The sequence below is a fragment of the Neofelis nebulosa genome, chromosome 2, assembly GCF_028018385.1.
Source record: "Neofelis nebulosa isolate mNeoNeb1 chromosome 2, mNeoNeb1.pri, whole genome shotgun sequence".
Classification (NCBI taxonomy): Eukaryota; Metazoa; Chordata; class Mammalia; order Carnivora; family Felidae; genus Neofelis; species Neofelis nebulosa.
In genome coordinates this window covers 218,778,168-218,793,512 of record NC_080783.1, presented here as the reverse complement: position 1 = coordinate 218,793,512, position 15,345 = coordinate 218,778,168, and the positions used below count along the sequence as shown (strand labels likewise).

Sequence of the window (15,345 nt, the reverse complement as noted above, 5' to 3'; positions counted from 1 at the left end):
GGACTGAGAAGTGCCCGCATCTCAGCTGATAAGCATCCCCGAGTCCGAAAGCCCCTGTTCTCTTCTGCGCACAAGCCACGGAGACCCGGGTTTGAGGGGGGTCCTGCCACCCAGGCTCTGCCTCACCCAGCCCTGTGGCAAGAAGATGAAGCCACAGCCTCTGCTGTGGGAGCCAGAGCCCTGGCCGTGCCCCGAGGGCCCAGACTCGGGGTGGGGGCGCCCGCACAGGCCCCTGCTGCCCGGCTCCAGCCCTCCTGGTAGCAAGGCCAGTGGGGACTCTGTATTATTACATTATCTGCTGGATCCCCCGTGCCTAGGAGAGCAGCTGTCCCATAGGACATGCTCAAAAATGACTGGAGACAGGGAAGGAGAGGGAGGGAGACACGGAGTCGGGGAAAGAGGGGGGAAGCGAGGGCAGGAGTCATGGCGAGCTGGTCCTGACGATGGACACTGGGGCTCTTCAGCCACACCCCAGAGTCCCGGAAACTGCCACCCAGAAGCCATTCGCTCTTTCCCGCACCGACTGGCACACTGGGAACAACTGGGAGCAAGGTGTCAAGTGAGCGAGTGGGGGAAGGGAGGAACCGTGGGTGGGGCATCGCCCACCGTCATGGACAGCTTGCAGGTGCAGGGCTCCAGGTGACGCCCCGACCGGAGACGGCCACCGGCCCCGGCACTGTCTGTGTCACTGCACAGAAAGGACACATACAGGGTGCCCAGCACACCTGAGGAGGGAGGGAACAGGAGCTGAGAACCGAGGTATCTGGTCTGAGAGCCAACTTCCAGGAAGCGGGGGAGGCAGGATGATCCCACAAGCTCTCCCGGGTCCCCAAAGGGCTGAGGACCCCAGGACAGCTCTCCAGCCCCCGGGAGCTGGCTTCTGCTGTCGCCTCCCACCCGGACCCGGACAGGCCCTGGGCAGCTGGCCTCGCTGTGGGGTGAACGCGCCCTCCAGCAACCATCTCAGCTGCAGGGACCACATTCTGCAGAGGCGTCTTGGGTCGTCACGTAGCCTTATGAAGCTTTTCCTCGGGCATTAAAGGTTGCCCGCACCCACCCCCTGCTCACGGGGCCGCACCCCACATGCACAGGCTGAATAATTAACGGGAGAACAAAGTTCCTGAGCAGAGAGCTGTGTGACCTTCTCCAGGAAGACAAGGCCCCTGGGAGCCCCCGCCTCTCCTCCCCCCTACAGCAGAGCAGCCTGGGGCTGGCACCAGACACAGAGCACCCCACTCTGTGCCTCCCAGGATGCGGTCTGGTTCCCTGAACACGTGTTTGTCTAGGGACTGAGTTCTCACTGGAATGCTTTCTGGTGGCTTTGGTGTGGGGTTTCAGGAAGATGAAGATACTTTGTAAAAAGCTAACTGTCAGACTCCTTCCTGCCTCTCCTTGCAGAGGGGTGGGGGCCGTGCTGGCTCTCTGTCTCCTGTCCCGCCCTCCAGTCGGGGAAGGAGTTTCCTGGGCCCTTGTCTGCTCTGGCCAGCCCGCAGAACCGGATCCCAGAACCTCGCTCATGCCTGGAGGCGTCCAGAAATCCCCAGATGTCGGCAAGTCCCTGCGGCCTCCGTCCTCAGTCTCCTACCAGCTCCGAGTGCTGGTGTCCACTGACCTCTCCACCACCCCGCTCTCCTCTCCCCTCTCGGGACGGAGCCCCCACCAGGCTCCACACACCAGGCATCTCGTACGTCAGACTCGACTTGTTTCTGCCGAGGGCTTTCATGTCCAGAGCGGATGAGAGCAACCAGCTGGCAGGAGCAGCAGAAGCCCTCTGGCTGTCCAACCACTTCTCAGAGGCTGGGCTTCCTGGACGATTCTCCTGGGTAACAAATTAGAAGCACCCACCCGTCCAACGGGACCAAGAAAGTTTCCAGCACAAAGCGTGACCCCATGCATTAGCTTTAGAGGCCCAAGTGGCGACAGCCAGCTTTATCACAGCACCTGAACCTGCCGGCGGGCACAAGAAACACACCAGAAGGCCCACGGCATCCTTCACTAAGGTGCTGAGGCCCCGGGTCGGCTCTGGCCGTAGAGGACCCCGGAGACGTCACCCCCCCTTGGGGAGCACCGCCCAGGGTCCAGCTCCCCGCAGGCTGGAGTGTGCCAAGCAGATGGTGGCAGTGAGTCGCTGGTCCCCAAACTCCCCTGGCCCTGCGAGGATCCCCAGCTCTCGGGTCGTTCCCAGGCCTCTAGGAAGTATCCCAGTCACGTCAGGCCTGACAAGTAACACCTGTGGGCTTGAGGGGACGCGGCTGGGCAGGTGTGACCACACCATCCTTCGTGCGCTCCCTCCCCCTCCCCCCACCCCGGGTCCTGCCTTGGGAGAGACCCTCGTGGAGGGAGACCCTCTCTGACACCCCAGCGGACCTCCAAGAGAGCGGCCACAGCCCCGACGGCCAGGTCCCCGCTGCACCTGACTGCCCTGCCCCCCCGGCACCCAGCTGCCTCCCTTTAATAAGCAAGTGGCCCGCCATCTCCTGCTCCTTCACGGCCCAGCAGAGTCTCCTCTGTGTCTATCAGCCTCGTGGCTGAAGGCCTCTGCGTGATCGGGCTCTTTCCACAGGCTGAAGCAATTTACCTGAATAATTTATTGTGGCACAAAGGCGGAGGGAAATTTGGAATCCTGAGCGGCCTCTTCAGAACCGCTGCCACTTCGTAGCATCCCCGGGAGTCCCAGCACTTTGCCAGGCTGGGGGCGGGGGCTGGGGATGCTCTCCCTGGAGCCCACCCCCCACTGCCCACTGGTCTCCAATGACTTCACTCTAAAGCAAAGGTTATGCTGGAAATTAATTCGAATGTGCTGTCCAAACAGTTATGTAAGCAGCTTACTTTTAAAGACCTGGACCAGAGACGCACCCAGGCAAAGGCTTACATAAGCTCGGGGACAATGAGCCGCTGGGATGGACGGTCCTCAGTGCAGCTGTTGGGACGCAGAGCCGGGCACTGGGAGCACTGGCCAAGCAGAAGCAGGGCCACACAGGGCCCCCACCAGGTCCCGCTGCCCACCCGCAGGCTCAGAGACCAGAAACAGGCAGGGTGTGAGCAGCAAGCTGAACAGGAACCCACCGGGGACCTCCAGGCTTCAGGAGCCATGCTCTGCCCTCCACCTGCCCTCAAAGCTCCAGCCCCTGGAGCTGCTTTTCCTCAGCAGAGAACCTCCCACAGCACATTTTCACCCTGTATGGGAACTTCCTTCCCACTACTTTGCATGCTTGCCCTTGATTTCCTCCTGGTAGAACCAGGCAGAACTCCTCAGAAACTGTCTTATTCATCATTTCCAGCACATAGTAGGTGCAGAAAAACAGTTACTGAGAAGAGCAAAGCAAACAACCACTACCCATTTGATCAACCTACCTACCAATCAAAGAAATGGAAATTAAAATAAGATTCCTTTTCACCTTTTAAATCGACCCAATATTTTAAATAAATTTCAACAATACTATTCCAGGCCGATAAGGATAGAATAAGACAGACATTCCCAATCACTGAGGACGGGCATGTAAATTGGCATAACCATCTGGAAAACAATCTGTCACTTTGTATCTATCAGCCAGGCGAGGCCAGGATATGCTATAGAAAAAAACCAACAAATAAGCTTTATAACAAAGTCTTGTTTCTCTCTCATGCCACACGTCCAGAGCGGTTTGACCGCTACGCGGGAGGAGAGAGTGGGCTGCACGTTGTACTGTTCTTTGCTCCAGGACCCATGTTGGTGAGGCAGGAAACACCTAGAATTCTGCTGGCATCTGTGGTGGAGGAAAAGGAACATGGAAAAACTAGACCTGCCTCTCAACTTCTGCCCAGTGGTGACACACATCACTTCTGATTGAATTTCGTTGACCAAAGCAAACACGTGCTTTGACTTCCAGCATAACTATGTGATAAAAGATGGGTGGGTGGATGGGTGGGTGGATGGGTGGGTGGGTGGGTGAGTGGGTGGACAGATGGAAGGAAGGAAGGAAGGAAGGAAGGAAGGAAGGAAGGAAGGAAGGAAGGAAGGAAGGAAGGAAATACCAGATAGGAAGGAAGGAAGGAAGGATCGGATAGGATGGATGGATGGATGGATGGATGGATGAATGGATGGATGGATGGAAGGACCAGATAGGATGGATGGATGGATGGAAGGAAGGAAGGAAGGAAAGAAAGACTGGATAGGATGGATGGATGGATGGATGAATGGAAGGAAGGAAGGAAGGAAGGAAGGAAGGAAGGAAGGAAGGAAGGAAGGAAGGGTCAGATAGGATCGATGGATGGATAGAAGGAAAGAAGGAATAAAGGAAGGAAAGACCAGATAGGATGGATGGACGGATGGATGGATGGATGGAAGAAAGGAAGTGAGGAAGGAAGGAAGGAAGGAAGGAAGGAAGGAAGGAAGGAAGGAAGGATGAGTAGGTGGATGGATGGATGGGTGAGTGGGTGGATGGATGAAAGGAAAGAAGGAAGGAAGGATCGGATAGGATGGATGGATGGATGGAAGGAAGGAAGGAAAGATTGGATAGGATGGATGGATGGATGGATGGATGGATGGAACGAAGGGTGAGTGGGTGGATGGATAGGTGGGTGGAAGGAAGGAAAGATTGGATAGGATGGATAGATGGAAGGAAGGAAGGAAGGAAGGAAGGAAGGAAGGAAGGAAGGAAGGAAGGAAGGAAGGAAGGAAGGAAGGAAGGGTGAGTGGGTGGATGGATGGATGGGTGGGTGGGTGAGTCGGTGGAAGGAAGGAAGGAAGGAAGGAAGGAAGGAAGGAAGGAAGGAAGGAAAAATCAGATAGGATGGATGGATGGATGGATGGATGAATGGATGGATGGAAGGAAGGAAGGAAGGAAGGAAGGAAAGATCAGATAGGATGGAAGGAAGGAAGGGAGGGAGGAAGGGAGGAAGGAAAGAAAGAAGGGAGGAAAGATCGGGTAGGATGGATGGATGGATGGATGGAAGGAAGGAAAGATCAGATAAGATGGATGGAAGGAAGGAAGGAAGGGAGTAAGGAAAGAAAGAAGGGAGGGAGGATGAGAGATGAAAGAAAGAGCTATAACAAAAGGCAAACCCATAAATGGAAAAATGAACCAGAGAGAAGGGATCCAATCTCTTAGTGGCTAGATGGTATAAGAGAGAAGACCAGTTTTCAACAGAAGGCCAGATGTGCCCCAAGATATACATTTGAGGTGTTTGGGGCACTTGGATCTTTGTTTTTATACTGTTAATTCCAGAGAAGGACTATAAGACACAGAGCCAACTTTGAGAAAGTGGAGGAAGTAAGACTCTCTCTCTCTCTCCCTCCCTCTCCCTCTCTCCCTCTCTCCCTCCCTGCCAGCTTCAAAAGAACACCCTGAACACCAGCTCTTGTCCGGCACCATGCCAGGCACCGAAGACACACACATACTTCCGTCCATCAAGATGGATGGGGAGGAACAGATAGACTGTTATGACATTGAGAAGTAAGCACAACGATACGGATAAATCCAGGGAACATTAGGACCAAGAGAAATGGCACCTGAAAGTCCTGGGAGATCAGGGAAGGCCACCCAGAAAAGGTGGCACCTGCACCGGACCCCGAAAGACAAGGGCGAGCTGACCGGGGAAACCCCGGGGCGGCAGCTCACAGGACAAGGGTCACAAGGAGGAAAGTGAGACTCAGCAAGCGTGTCAGCCAGGTGAGACCAGCTGCTGTAACAACCCCAACATTCAGTGGCGGCAACGCGATCACCCTGGTCAGGTGGTGCTCCTGGCCAGCCCCCTCCCAAGAGGTCCAGTCCCAGGATCATTCCATCATGGAGGTCTGTAAAGCCCCTCTCCACCCCTCAAAAGACGGGGAGACGGGAGAAGCATCCCGGGAGGGTGTCATGGGCCAGGGCGGGAAGGGCTGCCCTTGTGCGTCCCACCCACCCCACGTTGTCCGGAAGCAGTCACACAGCTGCCCCGGCTGCGCGGGAGGCTGGGAAACCTTGTTGAGCTAGAGTTTGGTAGCATCTAGCCAGTTTGGAGATAACCATACTGACTCCCCTGCGATGCCCATCAAGCCCTGAGTACCCTGGGGGCTCCCATGCCTTCCTGCACCAATGCCTAGTTGCCAGGTACCTGGTGTCCCTTCATCGTGGAGGTACGTGCCGAAGGGCAGAACACAAAGGAACACCATGGGAGGCCTCGTTCTGGGTATTTCACACCAACTAACCAGCTTGTGCAGCAGATCTGAAAGAGGCGAGACAACAAGGAGCAGGGATCGGGAGGTGAGCAGTTCGGAAGCTCCATCCAGGCCTTTCCATTTACCCTTTCAGCAAATAGACATCATACACGACCCCATGCCCAACTCTGAGGGGGCTGGGGATATTTGGTAAAGACAGGAGGATTCAGCTTCCTTGCGCAGTAATAATCCAGTGAGATGTGAACGGTGGGAGGGATGCAGGTCAGGGAGGCTGAGGGGCTCTGCTGCCTCAGGCGAGTGGAACAGAGACCATACTCTGGTCTGTCCCGGACAGACAGACCTAGGACAGACACAGGAGGATGTCAGTCAGCTGGCGCAATGTGGTTGCTCTCCTTATATTTACAAAGACAAAGGATGTGTTGATTTCCAAATAGGAAATGAACTAGACATCGAGCAGACACCTGTCAGAGACATGCTCACCTGTCACCAGCCCTCTTGGAAGTTCAGAGGTGATAACTCTATTTCTTTAATGTTTATTTTTGAGAGAGAGAGCACGCACACAAGAGAGGGAGACACAAAATCCGAAGCAGGCTCCAAGCTCTGAGCTGTCAGCACAGAGCCTGACATGGGGCTCGAACCCACAAACCGCGAGATCATGACCTGAGCCAAAGTCAGATGCTTAACCGACTGAGCCACCCAGGTGCCCCAGAGGTGGTAACTCGAAAACAAAGCAAAGAAGGTCTGGGATTCCATCCACAGTGAAGGCAGTGGCATCAGTAGGGACCTGAAAAGACTCCAGAGATGCTAAGACATTTTTATGGGGCAGTCCACCAGACAGATATTTGGGAAAAAAAATCCCTAACTGGGGCAATCAACATCTTGGGAGGCAACTTCCATGGGCTTCTCAACCAGACTTCCCATCTGGACCACTAACCCCAACCCCAAAAAGGACATGTGTGACTATTTCCTCAATCATCCGAAATAGCTGGAACAATTCTAGATGCAGGAGGCGGGGGGGGGGGGGGGGGGGGGGGGGGGGCGGGCGGTGCGGAGAAGCTAATTTGTTGCAACAGTGGAAGCTGTCAGGCATACGGTCAACGTCTCCATCCTGCTTGTCAAACCCCTTGACTCAGTGAATCCCGGTTCATTCAGAAAACCAGGCTCATTGTTTTCAAAGTCAATAGTCACCATGAAGAAGCTTAAAGCAAATTTCCAAATTTAAGGGAAAATATCCCAGGAACACTGGTCTTGGACAGAGACCACGGTGGGTGAAAAGCCTCCTGCAGGTGCGAGCACTCCTAGTTTGCAGGTAAGGCACTGAGCACAAGTCCCCAAAGAACTGGCCCAGAAGCCACCACTGTGCCTTTCTGCCTCTCCAGGGACCCTCCTGCTCCTCCTTGGGACCCAAATGGCACCCAACACATCAGGAAGTGGGCTGCAGCCAGGGAGGGTACACAGCCGGCCCAGCAGGCAGACTCCCTTCCCAGTATTGGGGAGCCACAGTGGGGTCTTCAGAGAGACTCCCCAGCTGCTTCTGGACACCTCCTTCCTCCCCGTGGCCGGAGCCTGAGGTCCAGCCTCCAGCTCAGCACATTCCTCCATCGGTGTCCCAAGTGGGAAAGTGGGGAGGGGGCTTATCAAATCCTTCCATGAGATCTGCTTTCTCAGCATTGCTGGAGGAAAGCTCCCTGACCACCACAGGCACCCTCCCCCCCGCAGGCACTGAGTGAGACATCTGGGTGGGAGGGTGGCACCCCAGGGAGAGGGGCTCCCACACGGCAGGCAGAGCTGAGCAGCCAGACCCCCACACCGTTGGAGCCCCAGATCCAGCATCGCGGGGAGCTAGACAAGACTGGACTCTGTGTGTGTGTGTGTGTGTGTGTGTGTGTGTGTGTGTGCATCCATGGTCTTTCTTTTCCTCTTTCTTTGCTTTATTTTATTTTGTGCCAACTGCTCCGATGCTCTCAACTGAAAGAGTCCCGGACGATCCACGCATGAAGCTTATATTCCAGGAACTTCCAGTGCCCGAGGGTGGTGCTGATGCCAAACGCATCTGGAATTCAGAGGACCGGAGGTCAGATGGGGCCTCTCAGCTCAGCACCTCCCCGGACCTCAATCAGCTGGGGCCTGAGCGGAGTTCAGAATTCTGCCCCTGACGGGGATTCAGCTCCAATGACGAACTCGCGACACACACACACACACACACACGCGCGCGCACACACAGACACGCCCACACCTCTGATGCTCCAGACACTGGCAAGGCCATCTACCACCCGGCAGGGCCTCATCCCGGCAGGCTGGCTGGACAGTGGCCTTGAGGCCACGCTTGCACGGGGAAATCCGCAGTTTTCTCCCATGCCGGCCTGAGCACTCTCAGGCAAAGGCTTTCGTGGGCTGCAAGGAGGCCCAGGGGAAGGGTTCTCAGCCTCCCTCCCTCCGCCCACCTGCCAGCCCCCGGGGTCCCACACGGGTGAGGTCTGGTAACAGACGCAGGAGCAGAGACCCACACAAAGACTCACACACATGTGTACATTCCAGGGAAGAAGTAAAATCCCCACTCCCATTGCCATGGCAACTCAAGTTGGAGCTGTGGCAGGAGCTTTAATTGGAAGTGCTTATTTGGCTGAAACCCCAGGAATAATCAACAGGAGATTAGGGATGTTAAAAACCAGCAGGAGCCACAGAGTGTCTTGGAGGAGATGGTAACAGGAGGAACGGTCCCTCTGAAAACTGACGGGGACAATAGCCAGTGTTTCCATCTGCTGAGTGACAATGCCACTCACTTTGCCAGGCGCTTTGCGCACACCATTTCCTTGAACCCTCCAGCAACCCTTTGATCATTTCTCCCATTTTACAGATGGGGAAACTGAGGCTCAGAGAGGTTAAAGAAGTGGCCCACAACCACCTGGGATTTAGAGCCAGCTCAGAATGACCCCAAAGGCTGCCAGCTCTCAAGCATGGTGCTGGGCCTCGTGTCTCCCCAAAGCCACCACCAATGGATCCCAGGACCCCCAGAGCCTGCAGCTCTTACAAGGCAGCTGACACACCAAGGCACCCCAATCGCTAAAGCCCACAGCTCAGCAGGCCCGAGGGGCTGGCCAGGCTCAGCCTCCAAGACACCAACAAACACTCACATCCAGATTGTTGCTGGCTCCCTCCCCAGGCTGCCTGCCCCTGCCTCTTGGCTCTGCTCCTGGCCACCAGCGTCCACCCTCCAGCCCATGGGCCTGGTGACCCCTGGTGGCAGCCATGGGACACTGCACTGATACTCGGGCTTCTCCCACACCCCGAACAGGGAAGGTGCTGGTCCAGGAGGCTCCCTTGGGAGAGCCTCCGGGAAGGTGCCAGAGCTGGGGGAGAGGGGCAGCTTAGCCAGAGCCCAGCACCTTCTGGAGGTGGTCGGGAGTGATGAGAGAAGCAGGCAGGAGAGGTCACTTAGCGCCCAGGGACCCCCCCTGGGCACTGCGACCCTGCCACTGCCCACCAGCAATGAGGCGGAGGCCCACGGACAGGTGCAGACGGGCCCTCTGCAACAGCCAGCTCGAAAGGGTACTTGCGCCCAAACGTTTATCCACCTGGCAATTTAAATTACTTTTTTAAAGCGAGTGGCATTTACTCAGTTGGCATCTTATTGAATTTCCCCTTCTTGAACTACTCAAATATGCAAGTCACTGTTATTGCAAGTAAGAGGACTCACAGTTCAAACAGTGAGGGAGCAGCGTGCAAAGCAGCCAACGTCCCAGTGGAAGTCAGAGCAGGGACACATGTGAGTCCGTTGGGGAGCCCACTCCTCGGTGTTAGGGAGCTAGGCACGGGGGGGTGCTGGGCACGGGGGCTCAGAGGCACACACACTGTCGTCCCAGGACCCAGGCTCCTGCTGCACGGAGCTGTGAGCTCTGGTCTCCCATGGGGCTCCCAGACCACATCAGGGTCACCCCAGCATGGGCCCCAGGGGGGCCAGAGACACCCAGGGGCTCCCAACCCTTAGCCAGATGTAGGGAAACAGGGTCACTCCCACCCCTGCAGGCCTGCCTTTGAGGGGGCAGCACTCGGTGACCCAGACAGCTGGGTGGGACCATGGACTCTCCTGGCCCCTCCTCATGTCCCTGATAGAGAAGTCGTGACGGGCTGTGTGCCACCCAGAGGGCAGCAGGGCCCAGGGAAGAAGTCAAGTGGCTCTGAGGCTCAGACCTCCAGGAAGTCCCGAGGCAAAGCCTCCTGTCCAGGAAGGACCGGCCCAGAGAAAGCTCTCCGGGAGACTGATGGAGGGAAGGAAACAGATTTGGGAACTAGGGCAGCCTGGGCCAGCACCTGGCCCTGCGGTCTGCTGGCTGTGACTTTGGCCACATCACCTGACCCTCTGTTTCTGCATCCCCTAACTGGGACAACAGCAGCCCCGCCTCTGGGGGCTGTCGTCAACCCAGAAGGACTGCTCGCGTACAGGGCGTGGCACGGAGCCTGCACAGGGCTACGCAGGGTCCCGGCCCCTCCTCCAGGCTCCTTGGAGGCCCCCTTCTCCCTTCGAGGCTGAGCCTCTTTCCACACCCAGCGACTGGCCTGGCCTCCGCTCCACTGGGTGCACCTATTGGGCTGTGGCTGGGCGAGGCAGATCCCGGGACTCCTGCTGGCTGCCTGGGTTCTGTCTACCACCAGCTCCTTCCTCTGGACCCAGGGACATACTTCTGCTCATCCTGAGGGATCTCGAAGCTCTGGGGTGGGTCTGAATAAAATAGGACCATCCCCTGGGCCCAGGGGAGCCAGCCAAAGAGCACAGGTGGGTGGGAGGTCCTTGAAAAAGTCCATTGTGGGTTCCAGGGCTGCACGATGGGACGGTTCTCAGGGCAACACTGAGGCCCCGGGCTGCAGACACAGCCTTGCTATCTGCTGAATCCTTGGGGCCTGTTACAAGCCCTCAAGGAACGCAGTCCTAGGAAAACTGACCAGCCCGGCCTCTGCTCCCTGGAGTCCCGGACGGACAGCCTTGGAGCACTGTGCAGGGTGCTGGGGCTTCCAGCTGGGGCCCTGTAGCTGACCTCCCCCTCAGGGGCCTAGAGAAGCCAGACCCTGTGGCAGGACTCAGGAGAGGCTGCAGCTGCCACCCTCCCCCCCTCAGAAAGTGTTCCTGCTGGGAAAGCTCCTGGGAAAAGACAGTGACCAGTCCTCCCAGCAGAAACCCCCAGGGCTCAGATGCAAAGTGTCTGAAGCAGGCAAGTCTTCCAAATGCTGCTAGGTCCCCTGGAAATACCAGAAAGCCCCTGGTGCCACGGAGACAAGGGGCTCAGAGTCCAGATCCAGAGGGTTGACCCCCACGGTGGAGCCAGATGGGGGGTGTCCAGAGTGTCTGTGGGCTAAGAGGTGGGCTGATCCCTCCTGACTCCCAGAGTTCACGTTCATCAGCCATCGACACACACGCGGGCTCCAACCATGTCCCCCAAACTTAGCAAGAGCCACAATCACGGAGACAATGGCTGCCATTTACTGAGTGTTTGTGACAACCCAGGGACTCAGCATCACGTCACCTAACCCTCCACTAAATCTAGATGCGCTGAATGGAATTCTAAGCATGCTGATTACTACTATTGGTCCTGGCCCCACCTTGCAGGTGAGAACTGGAGCCTGATGCAAACTCAGATCCGCCTCATCCCAGGGCCTCTGACTTTTGCCTGGGAGAGGGCCCTGGCGCACCCCACCCCCCGGGTCCTCCATATCAGTCCCCTCCGGGAGGGAAGGGGTCACCAGCAGGAATGGGGAAGCTGCCATTGAGCCCTCTCTGGGACGGGACCCAAAGAGGAGACCATAGTCCTACTGCGGCCAGGACTGGCGGCTACTCCCCCCCTGCCACCGGAGCCCCTCCCGCAGCCTCAGATTTCCGCCAGATCTGGAGCAAGCTCCCAGGAGAGGGACACTGATGGAACGGACGTCACACCCTCACCTGGGTGAGAGCACCAGCCGGAGCCACTCAGGCACAGTGAGCAGCAGCGGGGTGTGTACAGCCCTTCTTGACCTTATTGAGTGCCTGCTGTATGCCAGCACGTGCCGGAAGGAGCCGTGAACAGCCCAGGCAAGGTCTCGCCCTCCTGGAACTCACGGCCCAGCAGACACGTAAGGAGGGGAGAGAATGAACAATCCCGCGGTGAGCACACGGGAGAGAAAGCGAGAGGGCGACAGAGAGGTGGAGAGGGGAGGAGGAGACAGAAAAAGACAGAGAGATAAAGGAGGGAGACAGAGACACAGGGAGGCAGGGAGACAGAGGGAGAGAAGGGGGGACAGTCAGGGTGAAGAGTGCCCCACCCGAGCGCCAGCCACCAGTGCGCCCCCACCCCAGGCAGCGGCTGAGCTTGGCTTGGGCCCGGTGCTGGGGACAACCCTCCACTTTGTGGGGTGTGGCTACACCCCCAGGTCCGGGTTACATTCCCCTTCGGCCACAGAGCCCAGATCATACAATTCTCCACATTCCAGATTCTTCCACCAGCTCCCACTCTGCGCCCAGAGGGTCCCACTCAGCAACGCCTCCCCCCACAGCCCTGCAGCCAGCCCAGCAGAGCTTCACTGGGGCCTGTGACTGGGCGTGGCCTGCTTCGGACACTACCCCATTCTGTCCATCTACCTGCACCACAGGCCTCCCCCGACCCCGGATATCCAAGCGCACCCCTCCCCAAACAGCCCCACCAGTCAGCCAGGCAGTCAAGAATCCAGACTCTTCCAAATTGCTCCTGTAGGTCACAGCACTGGGGCTAAGGCCAAGCTCCCCTTCTTCTCACGCAGAAAGGGGTTTTGAGGTGACAGGGCTCAGGACATGCTCCCTTAAAACCTGCTCCCTTGGCATAGTGAGTATTCGAACCGAAGGAATTTGAGAAAATGGCAGAAGCCAGAAGGACTCTGTCACCCCTTCCAGAAGCAGGTCATAGACCGTCCTGGGAGGGACACCCTCCCCGTGACCAGAAGGAAGGACCGTCCTTATCTCCAAGATGGAGTGGCCGGGGCGGGACACACTGAGAAGAATTGGAACAGGCTTCGCTAAGCTCCCTCCGCCACCACCCTGAGCTCACACGACTCTGTCCTGTCGTGTTTTCCCACAACTTCCCATGCGGCATCAGACCCACCGTAAAAACACTCAGCTTTGACCGTGGCTCCTCATTTCCTTATGAAGCCTCCTGTGTCACATAAAACATATTAAATACATTTGTGTGTTTCTCTCGTGTGTCGTTACAGAGCCCCAGCGGAGAACTACAAGGGTAGAAGGAAAACTATTTTTTCCCAGATGCAGTCCCACGTGTGGCTGCGGGAAGGCCAGCAGGCAGGCAGCATGGCCTTACCTCCCACACTGGAGCTTCTGTTTGGAAGGACGGCCAGCCCAGCCCCACCGGGGCCTGCTCCCAGGCCAGGGCAAGATGGGTACCTTGCCAAAGGTCATGCTCACATTCTCAAACTTCCTCACTAGCAGCCCCGCCCACTCAGCGCGGCCAGGAAGGTTGGGGTCTTCCTGGCCAGGGGCCCACCCTGGGGACCTCCACGGCTTGTAGTGCCCTGCAGAGGCTGGGCACCTTAGGGCTGGGCAGGTGGCCTGTTTTCAACTCTGAGTCCCTGACTCTGAAAACTCTCACCTTCTCCAGTCCTCTGTATCAGGGGGTCCTGGGGAACCATGTCCTCAGGAGATGGCGAGGAGCCCAATGCCATTCCCCCCTGCATGAGAGACCAACTTCAGTGACAGAAGTTCCCTCTGCCCCCGAGGCCAGCATCCTGGGCAGGGAGACTGGGGGGAGGAACCTGGTTCAGGCCCTTTCTCCTGGGAAAGTGATTCTTCCTTCTTTCCTTCCTTCCTTCCTTCCATCATCCATCCATCCATCCATCCATCCATCCATCCATCCATCCACTCATCCATCCATCCATCCATCCATCCATCCATCCATCCATCCATCCACCCATCCATCCATCCACTCATCCATCCACCCATCCATCCATCCACTCATCCATCCATCCATCCATCCACTCATCCATCCATCCATCCATCCATCCATCCATCCACTCATCCATCCATCCATCCATCCACCCATCCATCCATCCACCCATCCATCCACCCACCCATCCACCCATCCATCCATCCATCCATCCACTCATCCATCCATCCATCCATCCACTCCATACATCCATCCATCCATCCACTCATCCATCCATCCATCCACTCCATCCATCCATCCATCCATCCATCCATCCATCCATCCATCCACTCCATCCATCCATCCATCCACTCATCCATCCATCCATCCATCCATCCATCCACTCATCCATCCATCCATCCATCCATCCATCCACTCATCCATCCATCCAGCCAGCCAGCCAGCCAGCCAGCAAATATCTCCAAAGCTATCTGGTGGGCTTCACAGTTGCTAGAACTCCGGTTTTTTGCTAAGTCAGGGAGCGGGTCAACAGGGGTCTGGGGGCTGTGTACCCAGAGTAGTTTTGCTTTGGGGAAAAGCAATGCCCCCCTCTTTTCTGACCCTGGGCCAGGAGGGGGATATAGGCATCTACTGAGAAGACAGCAGGCTGCCCAAGTCAGCCGTGACCCCTGAGCCCCAAGGCCCCCTCTTTGTGGGGCTGAACCCCTCCACAGTTGCCCGTGGAGGCCCCACTTGCCCTTGGATGTTGGGAAGCAAACCAGAGAGAAATCCCAAGAGAGACCCCTCTCCCCCCTCCCTTGCCATGACCCAGAGAGTGGCTGTGGCCATCCCAGCCCCTCATCACAGACTGCCCTCAGGGCGCCCACCCGGCGTCAGTCCGATCTGGTTGCTGTAACAAAACCATCGGATGCTGGGCAGCTCATAGACAAGGGAATTTTATTTCCCACAGTTCTGGAAATTGAAAGTCCAAGCTCAAGGAGCCAGCAGGTCCAGTGTCCAGTGAGGTCCTGCTTCCTGGTTCAGAGCCAGCCCTTCTTGCTGCGTCCTGGCGGGGGGTGGGCAGGGGAAGGGCGAGGAAGCTCTGCAGGGTCCCCTTCATATGGGCACAAAGCCCATCCTGAGGGCTCTGCCCTCATGACTAACCACCTCCCAAAGCTCCCACCACCTATACCATCACATTGGGGGTTAGGAATCAACATATGCATTTTGGGGGGACACAGACACCCAGACATTAGCCCACCCACTCCCAGCCTTGACCTCCTGACACCAGGGCCCCAAGATAGCTGAGGCCCCCCTACCTCAGGAAAA

At 57.1% G+C, this 15,345-nt stretch overlaps 1 long non-coding RNA gene across 1 annotated transcript in view; it reads right to left on the bottom strand.

Moving 5' to 3' along the window:
- LOC131505584 (uncharacterized) overlaps positions 1-15,345 on the bottom strand; it is a 37,567-nt gene that overhangs the window by 8,644 nt on the left and 13,578 nt on the right. The window lies entirely within an intron of this gene.